The sequence below is a fragment of the Dipodomys ordii genome, unplaced genomic scaffold (assembly GCF_000151885.1).
Source record: "Dipodomys ordii isolate 6190 unplaced genomic scaffold, Dord_2.0 Scaffold12, whole genome shotgun sequence".
In the NCBI taxonomy this organism is placed as follows: Eukaryota; Metazoa; Chordata; class Mammalia; order Rodentia; family Heteromyidae; genus Dipodomys; species Dipodomys ordii.
In genome coordinates, this window is record NW_012267228.1 from 5,029,346 (window position 1) to 5,052,416 (window position 23,071).

At 41.4% G+C, this 23,071-nt stretch overlaps 1 protein-coding gene across 2 annotated transcripts in view; it reads right to left on the reverse strand.

Moving 5' to 3' along the window:
* Positions 1-23,071, reverse strand: part of Grm7 (glutamate receptor, metabotropic 7) — a 595,106-nt gene that overhangs the window by 205,631 nt on the left and 366,404 nt on the right. The window lies entirely within an intron of this gene.

Here is a 23,071-nt window from a genome sequence, read left to right on the forward strand (position 1 = left end):
TCATGCATAAAGAAAAGCGAGCCTCTGGGAAGATGAGCTCACAAGCCGCAGGGCTTTAGGAAGTTTCTCCTGTGAAAGTGTTTTGTTTGTAGTGTTTTAGTTTGGAGCACACGGCAGGAACCCTTCTGATTGACTAGATATGCACTGGAAAATGTCCTTCCCACGACCACAGCGACAGCTTTTGTAGTAACTCCAAACATTGCATTTCCATAGGATCTGGGTATTTGGGGCGGGGGGGCGGTCTGGACCTTGAACTGCCACATTCACATCCTCAAAGCTTGTGTGTGTTAGAAAGACCAACAGGAAAATGGTACGTATCATATGACATTCCAGACCTGACTCATGACTGTTTACTAGTCTCCACCTGTCTTCATGGTGGAGTCTCAGTCCCTGGAGTCCCTTCTAACTCTTCTTACTCCTACTTTTAACTCTTATTCTTTGGCTCTTTCTCTTACTCTTATTCTTTGTCTTTCTTCCTCTTTGTCTTTCTCCCTATTTCTATCTCTCTGTCTCTTATTCACTACTTGCTCTTATTCTCTCTCTCTCCCTCTCTCTCTCTCTCTCTCTCTCTCTCTCTCACACACACACACACACACACACACACACACATTCGAGTAAATAGCCAAGTCCTGTCAATTCTCTCTCTGAAACACTGAACAGTTTGGGATGCTCTACTGATGCCCTATACACGATGTCTTCATCTTCTGTCAAGGCGCAATGGCAGATCCAATAGCAATTCCTTCTTCTACGCTCATCTTTGCAAGCTGCACAGCCTAGCACCCCATCTCCCATACTCACGTTCCTGCAGCCGCTTCCCACTCACTTACACAATAAGGCCCGGATCCCTTCCCCCGACACTGACAGACACTGGTTTTTGTGCCCATCTGCTTCATAACGCCAGCAGCTTACACCAAGAGCCCACAGTGGGTTGAAAACACTACATACACGTGTACTTCAATTTTCACCTTTCCTTTTGTGAGTCTCCATATTGTTTATTCTCGTTGTCCTCATGGGGAAACTGAGTCTTATAGAAAGAGTAAAACATTTATAGAGAGAACAGCAATGAGAGCTTGGGTGACTCGGACCCCAGAGGCCACATGGTTCTCAGTTCCTTGACTTTGGGTTTTTTGGTTTTGTTTTTTTGTTCATTTATTTATCTTGGACCATGTTTTTGTTTTTGTTTTTTTGCTTGGTTTTGTTAAAATGCCCTTCCTCTTTGCTTTGACATGTCACCACGTAATTCTTTCTCTATGACCCAACCCCAATGCTTTCTCCATTCAGTTCCTCAATCTCCCAGATTTCAAATCTCCGATATAACATGAATGAGGAGACAGAGCTGAATTTTTATGTCCTTTCACCGTGTTCCCAGTTTTCTCTTATTTCCCTTGTATCTTCAGTACTGGACATGAGACTTGTCATCTCGCGGATAACTACACAACCCTTGAATTCAACCATGCATTCATTACGTAAGATTCTTTTTTGACCCTTTGTCCCCCATAAAGAATAATTACCCACAGATTGCATTTCTCTAGTACAGTGGTATTTCCTCAGATTGTTTTAGAGAGCCACATTCGTAACAGGCAAAGCAGCAGTAGTAATTCCACCACTCCAACCCCTCACTCTGAAAATACACACATGGGTCCTTCATGCCCACTGTGTTAAAACCATCTGTAGGCTCCTGTACACAAGGCTCTTTGTTCAGGACATTTTACATTGCAACGTAAACTGTAATCTCCACCAGAGAAACCCATAGTTCACCACATTTACTGATGCTTGAGCTTTTCCCTTGGAGAACAGACATTAATATCCTACATTCCAGATGTTCGGTGTTCCAGACGTGAATCAGTTAAATACCAATCAAATGTATGCTCACTGGAGCCGGAGCTCTATGGCTTTGGAAGGATTCATGCTACACTCATTGCTACTTTCAAGTCAAATTTAAGTCCTTAATCTCCAGTACTATTCTTTTAAAGAATAGTACTGTTCTTTAAGTGCTGTTTTGTCTTATGCTATTTATTTCTCTTATTCATTCTGAGAGAGGGTCTCCCTGTCTAATAGCCCCAGCTAGTCTGGAATTTGAGATCCTACTGCCTCAGTTTCCTGAGAGTTTACAGGATTACAGGTATATACTATCATGCTCAATAAAATGCCACTGCTTTAAGATAGTGTCATGACTGTTTATTTGCTTTATTCTATACCATGCAAACAGTATAACAGCCACATCTAACAAGTAATCTAAAATGCACCATGAGGGTGTTACTTTTTCAGTGTTTCTTTTGTTTGTTTGCACATTTTGGAGATGGATTCTGAAAGTGAGAGTATTTTGTTAAAGGGAAGCTCATCTGTACTTCCGCTCTACCTTAGTAACTGCCCCTTTCTAATGTGCTCAGGGTTGCGCCATTTTGCAGTCCTAGTAGCTACAGTTGGTGTGAATATTAATTTCCCTACAATTTCTCTAATAGAATTCACTGTTAAATTTGCTTTGCATTCATCAGATTTGGGAGAAATGTTGCTGCTTTGCACAGTTATTTGCATTTTCTCAGGTGGGGGCTGGATGTAGTTGTGTGTGGAAATGTGTAAATTGTTTTCCTTTTTGGTGAAGTGCTGATAATCTAGTCAACTGTTATAAAATGTTCAACTTCTCTATTTTAAAAACTATTTATTAGATAAATTCTTTGAAATTAAAATTGGAAATACTTCCCTCCTGGTTTGTCATTTTTCTTCACTTTCTTCAAGCAATCTTTTTTTTTTCCAAAATGAAGTTGTTTTACATAAATTGCTCTCTAACAAATTTATTGTTCTCTTACATCTTCTGGAGTCTGAGTCATCATTAGAAAAAAATATGCCCTGTTTATTTGTGCTAGGCAACCAGTGGTTCATATCTGTAATCCTAACTACTCAGGAGGCTGAGACCTGAGGAATTTAGTTCAAAGTTAGCCTGCATAGAAAGTCTACGAGAATCCTATCTCCAATTAGCTAGGAAAAAAGCCAGAGATGGAGACACGGCTCAGGTGTTAAAGTGTCAGCCTTGAAAGCTGAGAGAGAATATGTAGCCCTGAGAATTGACACACAGATGACACACACACACAGACCACACACACACACAGACCACACACACACACACACATACACACACACACACACATACACACCACACATGCACACCTGCGCACGCACACACACACACTCGACAGATGACCCCACTCCAAGAGTATTAGATCCTTTGATGTTTTCTTACAGAATTGCATAATGTTAGCTTTTAGACTCAATATTTCATCCACTGGCAGTGAAATTTACCTGTAGCTTGAAGAATAATTCAGAATTACCTATATCCCTAAAGCCATCCTAATTATAACCACAGTATATTGAATTTGTAATATATAGTATACTTCTACTTTTCTGAATTTAGTTTCTGTCATTTTATTAGATATAATACCATATGAATTTGAATCCATATAAATTACATATTATTAAAGTGTTTATTCAATTTTTTTCTTCATGGGCTAACACCAATGTGTCAATTATAAAGGCTTGATAACTTAAATATCTAGTAAAGATTCTACTTATCCACATAATTACACATTTTAGGAATTCTTGATTTTTTTTTCTGACATGAGCTTTATTTGCAAGCATCTAGCTAGGGATGAAAAATGGTCAAACAATTTAGTTGTACATTCATTAAATCTGTTTTGTGTTTCTATCGTAAGTTTACGTAAGATAAAAATCTTCATGTAGGTCAGTCTTTTATTCATTTTCCCCCCCACAGTCTACGGTCTGCTTTTGCATCCTACAGGAGGATTTTAAGTTTTTAAGTGTTGTATAGTTCAGCTGTACTGTTCTATTTCCTTTTGCTATTCTCTATTTTTTTTCTGTGTATCTTCCCATTGATTTTCTTTGTGAATATAAAAGCTATTCCTGGTTTTGTTGGGCCTGTTTATTTTTATTACATTATAGCTTTCTATTAAAGGAATTATGGACACAAAGCAAGATTAAACAAACCTTACAGCAAGTTCACTAATTAGAGCTTAGCATTACCTTTGACTATACTTTGCTGTTTACTAGTCTAACATTACCATTTCACTTACTTTATAAGACCACTCATATTTGATATTAATTTTGTGATATGACATTCTACAGAAGTTTCCTTTTATAGCACTGCAAAAAAAGGAGAGACAATACTGGAGGTATTATGACCACTATAAAATTTATACTATAAAATGAATTCAGTCTAATAATTCAGGACAGCAGGTTCTAAACTGTATCAATAAAGACATTCATTTCACAAAGAACGTTTTGTAAGATAATTGAGCTGTTTCCAATAATAAAAATACTTTATTACTTGAGAAACACTGCAGTCTTTCTGCCTGTCTCTTGGAGAGTCATCAGATACATTAGCATAGTTAGACAAGATGGGACTTAAATTGTCAACTTCACAGAACTTAAGAAACTGTCGCCTTACATGAAGAAAATCACAAGTGGCAAGTTCATTTACCAAGAATGGCCAAGATACAATGAGGCCTCATGGTCCCAGTGTGGCAGACACAAGTATTTGCCAGTTCCAGAGTCAATGGCCACTCTCCTAACAAATCTGACTACGGGCAGATACTGGTGGCCACCAACAGAATGGAGTTTTTGCATCTCCCCAGAGTTCTTTGGAGTTAATCCTGCTTTCACAAAGCCATGGTTTCCCCCAGGGGCTGTCACAGCAGGGACATCTGCCAATGCCAGCTTAGCCAGTCAGGGTCTCCTGGGAAAGTTCTGAGAATGTCAACTTGCTCGCCAATTGTACCCAAACCTCCCAGCCTCATTCCCACACACGGCAATTATGCCGGTGATTTTGTAAAATTACACAGCATGTCTGTGACAACAGCGTCTGGGGTAGCAACACCTGAGCTGTCCATTACCCAAGCCAGAATAAAATCATTCTATCTATGTTTATTATTTTGTGATCTACTAACTGGCTTAAGCACTACTTAAAACTCAATACTCAATATTTTATAGATTTACATGATCACCGCTTCTTACTCAGACTCCAATTTTACCACTTTCTAAAAGACAAATATGAAGCACACTGCATACAAAGAACACATGCACCGCACACATACACGTATATAGACATACACAAATGGGATGTGAAGTATTTTTAACAGCACAGCTGGAAGTCAGATGTTTACAGAAGACTTTTCAATGAATTCACAGTTAATGAGTCATCCTTCCAATCTGTCTGATGATATGAGATTTTATTCATGATTCCATCCTCTTCAGTTCCTTTCCCCTGAGAAAGTCTGAGGTTTTGAGGAAAATGAGAACTCCAAAGAATTACGTTTTACTTCCCCAGCCTAGACGCCGCTCACCTTCTCACCTCTCCCAATTTTCTGTTCCACTGTCACTTTTACCCAGAGTCTAATATTTATCTTCAAAGTGCACACTCTCCTAACCTTCTGTGGAACACAGCGCCAGCTGCAGTACATAATCCATCCATGCACCTGCTGTCAGAATTCCTAATGTTTCATCTGTGGGGAGGGTTTGTATTTGGAAGACCTGTTTCCTGTGTCCACTCACATGCTGCATTCTCAGAGCATCTTCTTCAGTTAATTAAAAGATAATGCAGGCAAACCAGAGGGAAAAAAAGGCACGGGAAATAAAGGAAATAAGAACATGATACTATTAACATAGACACTCTGACTTGGTTTTTGCACTGGTACTGGGGCTTGAACTCGGGACCTGGTGCTCTTGCTTGGCTTTTTCTCTCAAGACTGGTGCTCTACCACTTGCGCCACACCTGCAGCTCCAGGTACTTGCTACCTTTCTTATGTAACCATAACCTGGCAGTAAATTTTTTTAAATAAAATAAAGAAATGGGTGGGGGCAGCATGGAAACCAAACAGCCATTGTTCCTGAACACTGAAGCAGAGATACCAGGAGAGTGCAGAAAACTTGAACCACTGGTCCATAGCTGACCAGATGTTTCTAAGGGAATGAAGAATTATAATCATTATTTTACTTCCAAATGGCAGTGGAAGGTGTTTGCTTTGGAAAGCACTCTCCTGAGCTATGCATGCTTAGTGCCAACAGCACCTTCATAACATATTTGCATGGTTGCTGAGTGGACAAGATGCTTGTTGTTGCTTTTAAACCTTGGGTCCCAGTGCATCTATTTTATTGAATAGAAAAGGTATCTCTTGACATTAAAATTTTCAGTAATGAGGTATATAATTAACTGAAAGATTAATATTTGAATGCATTGTAAATGATAGAGACTAATTAAAGTGAAAATAAATATAATGTGTGTGTGTGTGTTTGTGTGTGTGTGTGACAGAAACAAGATTTGAATTCAGGACCTGAACATTGTTCCTTAGCTTTTCTGCTCAAAGCTAGTGCTCTGCCAATTAAGACACAGTTCCACTTGGTAGTAATAGATAAGAGTCTTACAGCCTTTCCTGCCTGGGCTGACTTCTAACCATGATCCTCAGATCTCAGCCTCTGGACTAGCTGGGATTACAGGTGTGCACCACCATGGCCCAGCTTTTATAAATGTTTATAAGGACATATTTTAGTTGTAATACACTGTAAAGATTTGGGGTAAAAAAGGCTTCAGGGGCTGAAGATGTGGTGGGAAGTCATATCCTAGAATATTAGGAAATTGTGCAAGGTTTGGAAAATACTATACTTACACAGCAGGTGTGATTTAGATGCCGGTCTAATTGCCTCCATTTTTTAAAATAAAGAAATAACGATTGGGTCAGACCTCGTGGGTGTGCATTTGCCTTTGGAAGATGAATATTAATGGTAAAACAGGCTTTGGTGTTTACAGTTTTGACTTCAGTGCCATCTTTCATACTGACTATATTATATATTTAGAGTTCCATAGCCTTGCACAAAATCATCCTTAGTGGGAAAGTCAGAAGGACAGGGATGAGTCAGAAAATCTGTAGTGCTGCAGTTCCTTCATTTATAGAGGGGGATGAGTGGGAATCAAATGGGAAGAAATGGGAGGAATCAGTTCTCCGTGGGTCTTGGTAGCACAAGGTCTGGGCACTGTGTTTATTGTAGACTTTCTGGGGGCTATGTCTGGTGTGATACATATTTCATGGATTTATCAACCTGAAAAGACCTTCCTGGGTTATACTATCATGTCTCAATTTTCCACCTATTTCCTGTGTCTTTGTTACTTCATTGTACATTATACACCATGAATCAAATGGTGCCTACGTACATGGATTTCCCTTTTTAGTTCTTTCTGTTTTCAGCTTTTTAAAAAAATATGTATTTTATATTGTAAAGATACTGTGTAGGGGGGTTACAGTTACATGAGTAAGGTAATGAGTACATTTCCTAGCAAGCATTGTTACCCCCTCCTTTGTTTTTCCCCTACCCTCCCTTCCCTCCCACCTCCCCAACTCCTCCTCGCATCCCCATCCCCTCTCCATGCCTGAAGTTGTAAAGTTCATTTTCAACAGAGATTCTTGTTCATCTCATTGTTACAATGGGTCAACCTGTAACCCTATTTAAGCATTTTGTTATTTCCCTTCCCCTCCCCAAATTAGAAAAATGTAAATATAAGATGCAGGGCAGTGGAATCAAAAACAGTGAAAACAGGGGTTATACCGTGGGGGAGGAACATACCAAAGAAACAAAAAAAATCATATAGTGCATTATAAGTACATTGAAAACAATAGTAAGAAAAAAAAAACCACTTGTGTCCCTATCTTGGGGTTCATTTCGCTTAACATCATCTTATATGGTCATATGTACATAGCTTTTGACCTTTTCTGCTTGTCCTAGACTTATATTAGTTATTGTAAATAAGAGAAACCATGGGACCTATTAGGCCTGGCTTTCTTCACTTAATATAATTTTTTCCAAGTCTTTCCATTTCCTAAAAATGGGGCAATGTCATTCTTTCTGATGGAGGCATAGAATTCATATATATATATATATATATATATATAATATTTTCTTGATCCATTCATCTACTTAAGGACATCCTATTGCATTGTTGGTGGGAGTGTAAACTTGTTCAACCACTTTGGAAAGCAGTATGGAGGTTCCTCAAAAGATTCCACAGAAAGCTCTCTTATGACCCAGCAATCCCATTTTTGGGCATTTACCCAAATGGTCACAAACAAGACCATACCAAAGCTACCAGCACAACTAGTTTATTGCAGCATTATTTACCATAGCTAAGATATGGAACCAACCCGTTTTCAGCTTTTGTGTGGTGTCCTGAGTCCATCTCCAAGTTCACCTAAGTCAAGAGGTCTCATTGACATTTACCTCTCCTCACTGAATGTTCCATTACGGCTCTGTCCCACAGGAAAGAATAGATGGCTTTGAGAACCACTACTGCACCCTCCTCTACCTTTGCTTGGGTAGAAAAGTGAACATGAAGAACAACTGCATGAAATGCTGACAGAGAAGCCAAACAACAAAGCAAAATGACCCAAGGGCTTACCAATTGTTTTTTCCCACCTTAGATTGCCAAAAGTTGATGGCAATGGAATCATTATTATAAAAAATATTCTTCATGGGAAACAATGAGTAGTCAGTCTGTTATGGGCTTAAAAAGAGTCACAATTTCATTTGCAAATTAAAAAAAGAAAAGAATTCCATCAAGGGGGAACATTTGTATAGCCCAAACACCTTATTTCTGCCCATTTTGTAACTGGGATGTTTCCTGGAGGGCTATGTAATTTTCACTTCCAGCTGTTCTAGTCTGCAATTCCATTTTCAATTTCCAGGTAAGTGCAGATAAAGACACCTGCAGTGAATAATCAAGTGTATACAGGGGGTAGCAGACATCGTCCAGGTACAATGCACACAGGGCAAGAAATGGAATAGAGAGATGTTGTACCCCCTCTCTCCTGTTCACATATGTCAAAGGAGACGCAATGAAGGACTTTCTCCATGGTCAAAAGCAGGGTGAACACTACACAGTTCAACAGAGTCCCGTGTATCTTGTTTCTAAACAAAGATATGGTTTTCTTCATAGTTTACTCTTGTTAATTGCTCTGTTGATATGGGGGGGTTGTTTTTACCTTGGTCCAAATGTATCTATCCTTTCTCATGTAACTAACAACTTTGGGTTTCTGGTACACAAAGACAGGATTAGAAAGAATTGCAGCAAGAACCAACATTTGTACAATCTTCTCTACACTCCAAAAGCTACTCTAGCCCACATCACACACATTTTCTTATCTGATCTTTGTGATCATTTTCATCCCTAGCTGCTATTGCCATTGCTGACATTTTACAAGAGAAGAAACTGAGGTTTGGCTTAAATAACTAACCCTAAGCGACACAGAGAGCCAGGGCTAGCTGGGGAATTGGATTCCAGCTGTTGGACTCCCAATCTGAGATGTGAATATTTGAAATAGCCAAAAGGTCACTTCTGAACAGTAGTTTTTCAATATATATATCAGACCTAATATTTTTGTCACCCTCATTTTTTTCATGTGCTTCTCATTAGCAAGCAACCTCTAATTTTTATTTTAAAATTTTCAATAAGCCAGACCCCAATGGCTTATACCTGTAATCTTAGCTATTCAGGAGGCTGAGCTCTGAGAATCATGTCTCAAAGTTAGCCTAGGAAGGAAAGTTCATGAGGCTCTTATCTTGAATTAACCACCAAAATGCCAGAAGTGGCACTGTGGCTCAAGTGATCGAGCCCTAGCCTTTATTATAAAAACTCAGGAACAGTTCGCACAAATTTAAAAAATAAATCAAATAATGAGATCATACATATCCTGGGTCTACCTTCTCCCACTCCACAAAGCATTGTTGAGGTTTATAGGTCATCTTGCGTGCACCACGAATTCATTCTTGTTGATAGGCAGTATTCTAATAAATGGATGCATTAGAATTCGATTATTCATTTTCCTTCTGAGGAATAGCTTGGCTATTTCTAGTTTGGGAGGAGGGTTGCCCTGAGTGGAGAGGAATATGACGTTAGCATTCCAGTTCTGTGAATGTTTTGAGTATGTAGCACTCTTGGGGGGAGCCAGGCAGAGTGAGAAGAACCATCATGTCTGCACTGGGAACCTGGCCCCGAGCCATGCGCTGATGAACAATGGTCCCATGGTGTAGACATAATGGGCTCCTGTTACAATCATCAGCATCTGAGCTTCAGGAAACTGAACCTTGTATGCTGGACTTCAGGTAAAAAGCTACAGGGCCTTAGCTCCACAGGAGATACTATCTTTGTCACAGGACAGTCGGTGAATAAATCTTGCCCCCTATCCCAGAGGGCTTTGCTATCTACATCTTCAAGGCTATTTGCTACACAAACATCTTGGAAAGATAATCAGTACTGGTGCTTGCACCTCTGCTTGTGAGATAAGCACAAAACAAGGCAGACCCACAGAGGACTGTCTGCAGGAAGGGCTGTGACAAATGAAGCTGTTGTGAACTCTAGTCCCACAGGACACATTGTTATAATGCCGGATAGACGCTTAGGAGTAGAGTTGTGCCTGGCCGCCTCGATCATGGCTCACTTTACTGAAAGTTGCCAGCAGCGCCCCCCATTTTCCTATCCGCACAGCAGTGGATGAGGGCTACTCCCACACTTGCTATCACCCGCCTTTGTGCTCCCTCACTTAGCTTGGTCTGTACTCTTTGCAGAATGTCAGCGGTGGGCGTTCTTTCGTGTGTCTGATGGACAAGGGAGCTAGGGCACCTGTCCAGGATCTCACAAGGGAAGCGTTCCGCTCAGGTAGATTTTCAGGTAGGTGAAACACCTCCACCCACACGATGGATGACATCTTCCTGCCTGTGTGAGGGCCAAGGCTGTTTCCTACTTTAAAGTATTATACCGGCTACCATCACTAAACTATCCTTTCCAAAGCCACAGCTTCCTCCACGTCCACAGCTGCCTCTGTTTCTTTGGCGATTGAATACATCGCTGAAGGAGGTAAAGGTTTCTTTTCCATTTCTTTGTTTATTTTTGTTCAGGTGCTGGGACTTGAACTCAAGGCTTCAAGGGCTTGCTTACTTGGCTTTTCCCACTCCAGGCTGACCCTCTTAACACTCCAGCTATACTTGTACTTCTAGAACTTTGTTTTTGTTTTTCTGCTGCTTAATTGGAGATAAGAATCTCTCAGATTTGTCCTCTTGAAACTTGATCCTTAGATCTCAGCCTCCTAGCTGATTAGCTAGGATTACACATGTGAGCCACTAGTGCTGCCCGTAGTGAAGGTTTCTTTCTTGTTTCCCTAACAGGCTAAAGAAAGGAGTTTTACAGATCTTTCAATTGTATTCTTCTAAGGGTGTAAATGTTTACAAAGAAAATTAGGCTTCATGGAGCTTATTATTATTTTTTAAATATGGCATTGACCTGTTCAGGCCAGGAACATGCTACTTGGCTCTGTCAGATGTTACTTGCTTGGACCAGCCACTTAACAAAACTAAGAACTTTGCTTTTCTGTTCTCTTTGGCAGGCTGTAAATACCAGCAGCGCCGCCAGTGCGGCTGAGCTGGAGGGGCGGCCGCATGGCATGAGGGACGGGAAAACAATTTAGAGGCTCTGAAGCACATCTCATAACACGGATAAATCAGTACCTAAACATATGGAAAAAATATTCAATCTCGCATGTTTTCCAAGAAATACAAATCAAAACAGAGGTAACATTTTAGCAGTGGTGCCAGAGGCGGAATAAATTAGTTTTCTGCTTTCAGAAGCTAACTTGGAGATATATTTTCCATCGTCTAAAAATATTATTGATCCCATTTGACTGGATAATGACCAAAGTAGATAATGTACATGCTACGATCATTTCTCAGAGGCTTCCGGCGGCCTCGGCATTCCACTGAACACGTGTGACATGTACCAACTCGTTTATCGCCTTTTCTTAAAACACCCATCAGAATGTAACCTCATTAGATAAACAGGATAATCATCCCACAGTTTTTTATCAACTAGAAAACCAACACAGAGGACAAAGTCCTGAGCTTAGACTTCACAGCTAGTTTGAGGTAGGAACTGAAATTCATTTAAGACAAATGGACTTCAACATCCTTAGCTTTCACCACGACTGCATTTCACAATGTCTAGAAATTTGTCCCAAGGAAGTAATCAAAACAACAAGTAAGACAAAAACCAGAGAGGCTAATAGGTCCTCGGATTTTTCCTAATGTGATTTATATAAATCGACAAAGTTTGGAAGGTATAAAAGTAAATACTTGGCCAATGCAACGACGGAAAATCAATGTAAATAATCAAGTATCCCTGGTGCCAGTGGGTCATGCCTATAATCCTAGCCATTCAGGAGGCTCATGCCTATAATCCTAGCCATTCAGGAGGCTGAGATGTAAAGATCATAGTTTGAAACCAGCCCAGGCAGGGAAGTTCTGAAGACTCTAATGGCCAATTAATCACCAAATAGCCAGAAGTGGAGCTATAACAGAAATGGTAGAGTGTTAGTCTTGAGGGAAAAAGCTCAGGGACAGTACTCAAGTCCTTATTTCAAGCTCTGGTACCACTATACAACAAAACCAAAGCAAACATTCCACTACAATTAATAATAGACAGCTTGTGATTTCTAAAATTCCAAGGAGGAGAATTTATTTCTTTTAAATCTAGATTACTTTTTGCCCGTGTGGGACTCTACTAGGGTTTTACCTCACAGCCTCGTGCTTATTCAGCTTACTTGCCAAGTTGGTGCTGCTCTTACCGGCTGGGCCACACCTCCAGCCTGGCTTTTTGCTATCTGCCTTGGAGCTGGTATCTCATGAACCTGTGCTTTGTAACATGATCTTCCAGCTCTCAGAACACTGAGTAGCTCGGCTTACCAATGTCAGCCATCAGTGTCCCAGGCTGGGGTAGTATCACAAACTGGGTGGTATCATAAAAATGCCTTAGTTTGTGAGCTGTTAATGTAAGACAGGAAGACGCTAATTCCTTGTAGTCTATGTTTTAAAAGGAGAACACAGACACTGTGGCTATCAAAGGAGGAATAAGTGACAGAAAAAAACCATCCACAAGGCTGTTCTTGGGGAAGGGAAGGCGTGGGGCACACTCCTAGAGTTTCGGACACACGTGATATTTCCCTTGTCAGAGGGTGAGATCTGGCTTTCAAGAACAGTCATCTCTCCTTGGTAGAGGCCTTCCCAGAGAGATGCGCCCCAAGATACCAAGAATGAGTTAACTCATTAACTAGCCAGCGGTTGAGTTGCGGAGAGGAAGAAGAATTACAGGTAGGACAAATGGTACAAACAAAGGCCCTGTGGTAGGAAGAATTCCTTTATAGATATGAAAGATGAGAGCCACAGAGCTCTACCCCTTAAAGGCCTGAGACCCACTGAGGATTTTACCAGTCTCTATGAAGGTGTGGCTACTGAAATGCCCGGAATATCCAGAAGAACAGAAGTTTCATTGTGTACCCTAAAAATACCATCAATTTCGAGTGTTTAAAATTCTGTAACACATCTTCAGTTGCAAACTTGTCTAAGAAAGGTAAGAAGGATCTGGAAAGGTAAGTCTGATCTGGATTTATCTGGTCGCATGAATAGTCAGCCTGGCAGACATCAGAAGTCCAGCCACTGCTCGTTCTAGTGATTTTTTTTGGTACACTTCTAGCCACAGAGGGATTTTTCTTCCACTTCACCTATTAACTTTGCTTTCTTTTTCTTTGTTTTTGTTGTGCCTTAAAAACTTAATTCCAACATGTGGCCATTAGTCACAAAGTTGTCTGACACTTGGGCAGGAGTGCCATAGTATTTTCTCAAGGGGAAAAGCACTCGATTCTTACAATGCAATTCAATCTTTTCCTTCCGGGATGAACTGCCCACTTTGGCTTCAGCTACTTCCTGCTTTGGAATCTCAGTTTATAACTGCCACTACTGGGCCTTGTATGTATTCCCCTCAATGTATTCTTTTGCAGTGCTCTGCTTTTTCATTCTGTCTCCACAAGGGTTAGGGCCTCTGTTCATGTCCAGGGTGGTGGCAGCTGAGAGAAGGAGAAAGACGCAGAGAATTTCACACTCAGGAAGCTGTTTCCTTGTCGTGTGATTGTGTTACCTATGAGACATGGAGTTTGTGTCCCATATTGTTCCTATGAAAAAGTTTTTAATGGTATTTTGTTGATATACAACTAAGGTTGGAAGAGCAACCTGAAGAAACAATACCCTCTTTTGAGTTCAGGAAGGAGAAAATAGGGTCTTGTTGCTAGCCTCTCTACTGAGCTGTTTGTAGTTAGGGAACTTAAAAGGGTCATCATCAAATGTATTTTACTAAAGGTACTTATGAGCCTAAGTGCCCAGAAGCAAAGGGATGGTTAGAAAAAAAATTATAGGGGTTGGGAAGGTGGCTCAAGTGGTAGAGCACTAGCCTTGTTCTGAAGAGCTGAGGGACAGAGTTCAGACCCCATGACCGGACCCCCCCAAAATTATATTACATGAGGTGAGTCAGGACCAGAAAGACAAAGCATGCATGTTTTCCCTTTATGTGGAAGATAGATTCAGTTTATAAACTTATAAGTAAACACATCAGGTGGTGTATAAGTGCACACAAACGTATTAACTGAAATGTAGCAGATTCAAGGGAGAACTCAGAAAGCATCATTCCTTAAAAAGACTCAGCAAAATAAACACCATGAAGCAGATATTCTAAACGGGTGGGGTCTAGGGGAACATGTGGATGAGTGAACAAGAGTAGGGAGAGAGGATGCAGACAGGAATCCAATGTATAGCCTACAAAACTAGAAAGAGTGAGGGGAGAGATGGAGAGGGAAGAGAGGGAAGGGTGAGAATGTAGAAAGATGACACTGAATGTCACAGACTGTGTGCATAAACTACTTCGTGATATTTCAACTCTTGTGATTACTGAAAGATAATAATGTTCTTTTTTTTTTAAAGATAAAGAACAGAAGAAGAAAGTTAGCTCCACAAGAGAAATACTGACTCAATGTTCAGCTCCTCTGAGTCTTAGAACAGAGCGGAGGAGGGAGAGCGCTCGGAGAAATAACCGTGTAAGCTAAGGCCATTCCACAGGCATCCTGATGTCAGGAACGACCCCTCACAGACACCCTGGGCTCTTGTGGTAATGTCCGCTGACTCTGCATGCCAGAAAACAAAATGGTTGACTGCTATTTTCTACTACGGGCTTTTGTTGGTCTCATTCACGGTACTAATGACCACTTCTGTTTATTTAATAGAGCTGCTTTAGGGTGTATCCTGTGCTGCCAGCGTGGGGATCGGAACTCCCGTGAACGCTAGGAAGACTTCTCCTGCGGTCTCTAGCCAACTAAGTTTACTCGCCCAGTTCCCTTGCTCCAAACACCCGTTTGCTGAGAGTGAAATGTGTCAGGATGGCTGGGAAATGAAAGTGTGCTATGATTTAATTCTGATGCTTTTCTTCTCTCATTGGTGGCCATGCTGTTGGGTAAGTCCCAAAGTGCCTTTCAGGGCTGAGTTTTTGTCTTCACCTTTGAAAGGGTGTGTGGGGGTGGTCTGTGGAGGATGCCCGCCTTCTCTGGCTCACAAAGGTTGATATGGGGTCAGGTGATGATGGGACAATAGAAGATTCACCAGGTAAACAATGTCCAAGGTGAAGAAAGAATAATGCTGGAGGTGAGCATGACGGGGGAGTTCCAGAAGGGACTTTGGAGAGGCATGCCTTTTTTATTTTTATCACAGGCACCGCCATCAAGGATGCTTACCCAGGTGGCCCTTAAGGGCCGGGAATGGTGCTGCATGCCCACCATACCAGCTATGTGGAAGTTGGAGGCAGGAGGATCCAGAGTTCCAGGCCAGCCTGGGCAAATTTAGAGGGATTATATCTCAAAAACAAAAGAACATAAGGTGTGGCTTAAGGGGTGAACTATTTGCCTGGTATGCACAGTGCCCTGGGTTCAAGACTCAGTACTGCAAAAATAAACCAGGAGTTGGCACATAAAGCCATGGAGTACTAATACCTCCACCAAGCTGGGCACTGGTAGTTTCTGCCTGTAATCTGAGCTACTCAGAAGGCTGAGGTCTGAGGATCATAGTTTGAAGCCAACCAACCCAAGCAGGAGACTCTGTGAGACTCTTCTCTCCAATGAACCACCAAAAAGAAGCTGGAAGCAGAGGTGTGGCTCTAGTAGTAAAGTGCTAGCCTTCAGTGGAATAGCTAAAGGGTAAGTTCCTGGGCCCTGAGTTCAAGCCCAGTACTGGCACAAAGAAAGGAGAGAGAGAGAGGGGGGGAAGGAAGGAAGGAAGGAAGGAAGGAAGGAAGGAAGGAAGGAAGGAAGGAAGGAAGGAAGGAAGGAAGGAAGGAAGGAAGGACAAAAGAAAAACTAACCCACAAGCAAAAACATCCACCAGCCTAGTTCTACTTCATGCTTGTGAAGTCTTTGCTTCTTCCATGGGTAAACTTCCCACAGGTAGACCCAGGCTCCGTCTGAGGCACATCCATGGCTGTGTTACAGGAAGCAAGCGATAGAGCACACGGTGAAGGTGAGGATGCGTGTAGCCCCTGTGGGTGTACAAGCCTGGATCTCCCATCGCTGCAAACAGGAAGGCAAGGCTAGAAGTCTCTCCAGAAGGTTTTGATGTGGTGTTTATATTTATCTTGTAAGCACATCTTGTAGAAAAATGATGATGGCATTGTGCATGGTGTAAGACCATAAAAGTGTTTTCAGTGCCCATATTTCTCCTTGAGGGTGGGGGGGGGATTGAGAAGCTCCAGTAGAATTAGCTCATTGTAAGGAAGGCAATATTCCATTTTAACTTGTCGGATGACACTTGGTAAGTCATTCAACAGCCCTTTCTTATGACTATTAAAATGGCTGTGAACATCCCATTTATAACACTTACATTGCTTAGCAGAGCACTTTGTTTACCAGGATGGTTGTGAAGAAGATGCATATGTACTAACTCCACTAGCTCAGGAATTCCTTTTCACTAACTGCCTAACCCAACAGACTTTCTCAATACTGAAAGGCTGTAACTCCTATTTTTGAGGCCATTGCATGCTGGAGTTAATGAGAAAGAAATGACACACAGCTCAAATAATTATGGCTCACAGCCATTATAAAAACAGTTTTGCTCAGAATACTTCTGCATTCTCCACTTTCTAGTCCTCTGCCTGGCTCCATTCCGCCCAGAATTAAACACATTTCCTCTTGATACCCTCATGTACCATACAGCAAGAAGAAATGTGAAGAAATGTGAGCTGAATGAAAATGAGGTGTGTGAGGGAGCCCTCTCATTATTTGCAGGGTTAGTGGTGGAAAGAGGATTCATTCACAGCAGGCTCCATCTCTAAATGTTAGGCTGAGTAAGGCAGCAGAGATCCAGTCCCCCGACTGGGAAAATTTCTTTGTGTATAGGTGCCACATTTTTTGTCACCATTCAGCTGTTGTGGGGCATCTTGCTGTGTCCATATCTTGGTGAGGTAATCCATGCTCAGAGAGACAAGCAACCCATGTTCTCTCTGATATGCAGAAATTAGGCCTACAATAACTGGGATAAGATAAATTACACAGGATGTGAGATACTCACACAGGGAGACCAAAAGAGGGTACTCTTAGGAGAGAAAGACAAAGACACAATGCCTAAGCACCTCTTCATGTGTGTATAAAATCATATACCTATTGAAAGGAACTCCAAGATATGGAAACAGAAGACCACTCTCTTTTTTTCCTCTTCTTTTTTAGTTTTTGATGATTCTGATGTATTCAAGAGTACACCTTTGGAAAGGGGGTCTAGGGTACAGAACTCGAGGGGAAAAGGATGAAGAAGTGCAGCAGCGGAGTTCACTGGACATTGCTGAACATGAACTACACAATGCATGGCTGGAGACAGGACAGAGGGCTGGAAGAGAAAGAGGGAACAGAAGACACTGTACGAAAGGAAATGTGCTCATCACCTGACTCATTCGTTGTAATCCTCCTGTACATCACCTCTATAATAACAATAAAGTAAATGAATAATAATAAAAAGAAGGCGTATCTGTTTTGGGGAGGGCAAAGGGGAACATAGAAATGGTGGGACAAAGGGTGAACAAATGCCGCGGCGATACTCATTAGACACAAGGTTGAAAATGAACTATACAACTTGTCGGGGAGGGAGGTTGGGAGGGAGAAAACTGGGAGAAAACAAGGGAAGAAGTCACTCTGGTCAGAAAGACATGTGCTCATTAACTGACTTATGTAGCTGCAACTCCTAGGTACATATACATAGGTATATACATATACATGTATATACATATACATAGGTATAATAACAATAAATGATAATTAAACAGATAAAGTAAATTCTATCCTGCTTTCAAAAAAAGAAGGCATTTTTAATTTTAATAGTCAGTGCTCTATGGTCAGTACTAGGCTCTGAGCTTCAAAAGTTGCTGGGTGAGCCCGGTGCTGATAGCTCATGCCAGTAATTCTAGCTACTTAGGAGGCTGAGATCTGAGGATGGATGTTCAAAGCCAGCCTGAGTAGACAAATCAGAGTCAACCTTATTTCTAATTTAAAAGGTTAGAAGTAATGGTGTGGCTCCAGTTGTAGAGTGCTAATCTTGAAGAAAAACAATCTGAGCAAAAATGAAAGATTCTGAGTTCAAGCTGCAGTGTTTTCACACACATACATACACACACACAGAATAAAAGAATCAGGATGTGTGTGCACATCTTATACAAAAGACTCAGAAAGATATGAATATATCTAGGTTGGTCCATTTCCCCAGTCTCTATAAAGACAGTCTGCAGTGGAAGATGAGCAAGGAATGGCAAGGAGAATGTGTGTAAGATAAATGCAAGCTTCTGGAAAGATCCTCCCCTAATATAGCCAAAGGAGGGTCCTATAAGTCAGAACAACCAAAATGCAACTTGAAGAACCGCTAAAGCTGGGGCCAAGAATCCATGCTTTAGGAGCAATCCTGTCTCCACTAGCAATGGCAAGAATAGACAACACGTTCCTGGAGCTGGATGTGTGGGCAGTTTGAGACCACAAACAGATTTTAGTGATCAGAAGAAAGGACCTAAACTTTCAAAAGATCTTGGGAACCAGGTGGCTCTTGAAGACCAGGGGCTGTAGAAAAGACAGTGAACTTTCTGTGAAACACCAGATCAGAGATTAGAAAAACAAAAGGAGATTATAGGACAGGGTGAAAGTTCAGTGCTTTTTACACCGGTGATTTGAGTGATTGAAATTTTTAACTGCAACCATTCGTAGTGGGAGGAGAGGTCGCACAAATCATTGCTTTTGGGATCAGGCGTTTGTCTAATCATCTGTGCCATCTTCTCTCAGACCCATCCAGTGGAATAATTGACAATTGACATGGGGGAGTTAATATGACCTCCTCAAAATGAGGTTAGTTATCTTTTGTTCTGAAATTCCTACATGTCATGACTGATATTACTACAAGAAAATCAACTTTTCAGATTAAGTGAATGAATAAACAAAATCATAGTTCCGGCATGATATTTAATATTGTTCATGAAAGCTTATTTTTGACTGCATATAGTTGAGAAACATAATCACCTTCTGGAGACATAGATTATTACTCAATTCCATATGTTTCGGTGGGATTTAAAGAGGCTTTCCAAGATCAATGAGGATCTCTGATGTGACATTCAGATCATTTTAATGTTGAGAATCTTATGTTAATTGCTATCTCATCTACTAAAATCATATTAGCAAATTCATCTAACTAGCTCCTGTGAACATCCTTCACCAAATTCACAAGGTTATAGACCTTGGCATTTCTGTGATGACTCAGAGACATTCAATTCTCTTTAATGTTTGTATTCTAATCAAGGAGTCATTAACACAAATTCTTGATAATTTGACATGTTTCCATGTCCCACAAAAATAGAAACTAGCCATTTAGAAGTAGATAAGAGATCACTGAAGACTGATGACAGGAGAGAAATGTCAGTCAGGATTCTGGTACTGGGAGATGAGTCAGAGAATCAAAAATTAACAAAGAACCCTCTTAATACACAGTCCTGTAATACATACTTAAGAGAGATTAAACTGTAACCAATCTGCATGCTATTTCTCTAAGAATGAACAGATGTGTAGAAGTATATTTTACATCAGTTCACATTGAAATGGCTTGAAGGAGTTTTGCAGCACTAAAAAATCAGATGCTATTTATCTACCACCTTCTGATACAGATTCTGTAATCATGTGATATAAATTACATGGCACAACACAATATCTATATGCCAATTAAAGATCAATTCACAACAAAATGATAAAATAACAGGGAAAGGGAATTAGTATCATCATGAATCTTTTGTACACACACAGACACACATATATAGTCTCAAAACACTTGCCTTTCTTGAGTCTAACTTTTTTGTCTTAAAAGTCTGTTTAACAGATTATATAGATAGGTGGTATTTCAGTTTTCTAACCCAAGAATTAAGAGTTGAGGCTATGTACCAATAACACTTAATAACAGGCTTTCTAAACCAGTTAAACTGGTAGTTTTGAGAAGTGAGGTACAAAGAATAACCCAGTTTAAGGATTCTGACCTTTGACAAAGTAGACATTCAAATGTGTGCTATTAGGCCAGGCATAGTAATGCATCCCATAATCTCAGCTATCCAGGTCTCGGAAGTGAGAGGACTGAAAAGAAAGGGTAAGGAAGAGCACAGGATCTATCTAAGAAATAACTACAGTACTTACCTGAAGTCAATCCCAAGTAACACACACACACACACACACACACACACACACAGAATATGTTCTACCTTATCTCTTTCCAAAAAGAACACTGGTTCACCAGGGACCCACATAAAAAGTGAATTTGCTTCTAGTGTGACTCAAAAACAGACACAATGAAATACAACAGGTAGACCGGTGTCACCAGTATATTTATCCACTGTCACCATAAGAGGGAAACAAATCCCAGAAAGCCCAATTGTTCCTTATAGGATAATAGATTTGCAAGTCCTGAATCCCTTCTTCCTGAAGAGGAAGTAACTGGCGGGTCGGTGCTCACAGACAGTGATGGAAAGTTCATTAGACAGACATTCTGTGAAAACCACCAGACACAGTGCGATCATTTGTGCGGCTGCCACAGGCACACACAGTCAGATTCCCAGAACTTTCCTCTCAGTGCAGAGATCGCACTTGGGAGTGGAGACCTGGGGCCTGCTGCTGAGACTGACCAGGAGACAGCTCACCGGGGGAAATGGACAGCAGGTGGGGTGTGAGGAGTCAAGCAAGCCCAGGGCCCCCACCCTGCTAGGACACACCGTGTATCCTAGGGCTCTAGCCTCCTGGGCCTTGAATTCAGACCACAGGATGCCCTGCTGCCCCCTTTCTGGAACCTCGATGTATCAAGGAATAAGGTGTGCACCAGTGAAGATCTCTTGTCCGTGTGCTGTGCTTTGTTTTCCCATTGAAGTTTCATGTCTACCTGATGATCCTCTCACCAGCCCGCCGTGCAGGAGTCTCAGGAATTCCTCCCACGGTGACACTGGCCAGTGTGGCCCCCGCTGAGCCATGGCTGGGTGCTGACGTCTCGGATTTGTCCTCTGAGGTATCTGATTCAATACCCATCACAGCCCTGGGCGTGGGATTTCCTCATCTCGGAAGGAAGGAATGGCGTTGGGGAGGGGTGATGGTGTTTTCCAACCTTTCATAGATCCGGCCATGAATGTCTTGTGGGAAACCCTGGCTTCCCTCATTCGCAGACCTGCGGGTTCTCAACTACATCACCACAGTGATTTTCCTGACCAAAGATAGCCTCAATTTCTCCTCATTTTCCTTCACCTTAGTATCACTACAGCTTTCATTCTCAGTGAGATCAGACTGAGAACTGGCCTCTGGTGACAGCTGTTTTCTGTGATTCTCAAAGGGGGAACAGGGTCCACAGGTAGCCTACGAGTAGGGGCTGGGATAGAAGTATAACTTGAACCCCAATTACATCTAATATCCCTACCTCAGGGAGACACTGTATGGTGAAAGGCCTAGAGTTCACCTCATCGGACGCACAGTAGGTACTATCTATAAGAGAATCTCGTCTACTGTGGAGGAGCCCAATGCCACTAGCATTTTGTCAGGTGGAGTTTGTATTTTGTGCTAAGCTTAGACTAATAAGCTTGCTCTACTGGACATCTACTTGCAAGGTGGCAGCCTACATCCAAGCTCTGTCTCCATTAGAGGAAATACGATCACTGCCAGAGAAGTTGGGAGAAAGGGATCTAAGGCTCCAGGTTGAGAAACTCAGACTGGGCTATCAGGGAATATCCTTTAATATTAAATAAGGTGGTCACATCACTTGCTTCAAGCGTAGGTTTTGTGAGCATGGATCACTCATAAGAATGAAGATGACATGACAGCTCAGGTGATTTTTTATATAAGAATGCCTGCCCCTCTGGCCCCAAGCAAGATGATAAAGCATGTAGAGCTGGTTTGATCCATCTTCGGGGTTTTCCAACAGTGATTCTTCTCATGACCTTTTCCTTTCATGAGAATATAGAACTTCCCATTTCACCATGACCCCAGGACCTTGCTCTTCCCCATGGTACGAAGCTCATCCTTTGCATTCAAAATGTGTCAAATGATTACTTTTCTGTTGGCCTTCTTGGAGCTAGCGCATAACAGCAACTAGTTCCTTTGGCTAAAGAAATTCTAGAATTAAAAAAAAATCAATGCGATTTTGCATTGTAATTTATGTTTATATCCCAGGAGTGAATTATCCCAAGATCCACTTATTCTTGAGCAGTGAAGCCCAGATACAGATATATAGGAAGATTATTTTCTGTAGCTCTCAGCTCCAAATGTCCAGGGTCTCTAAAATCAATCCACAGTGCTAAACCATTCATCCAGCTCCTCCAGCTGGTTGCTTTTTCCTCCTGTACCCATTCACTTAATGTTTAAAAAATAAGGTCACCAGAGCAGCTTTCCCTTCCTCTCATCCCCCCAAATCCATCAGTGCTCCTTTCCGCTGTCCATTCATCTCCCAGATGAAGACGTGTTTCCTCTCTCTCCTTGTAGGGACTCATCTCCACAATGGGAGGTCACTTCCGTCCATCATTTCTCTTTCCCACCTTACCCCTCTCAGTGTGAGTTCTCCCTCCCAATGTTTCACTTGCAGACAGAGATGTCAAGAACAAGAGCTTTCTGTGCAATCATTT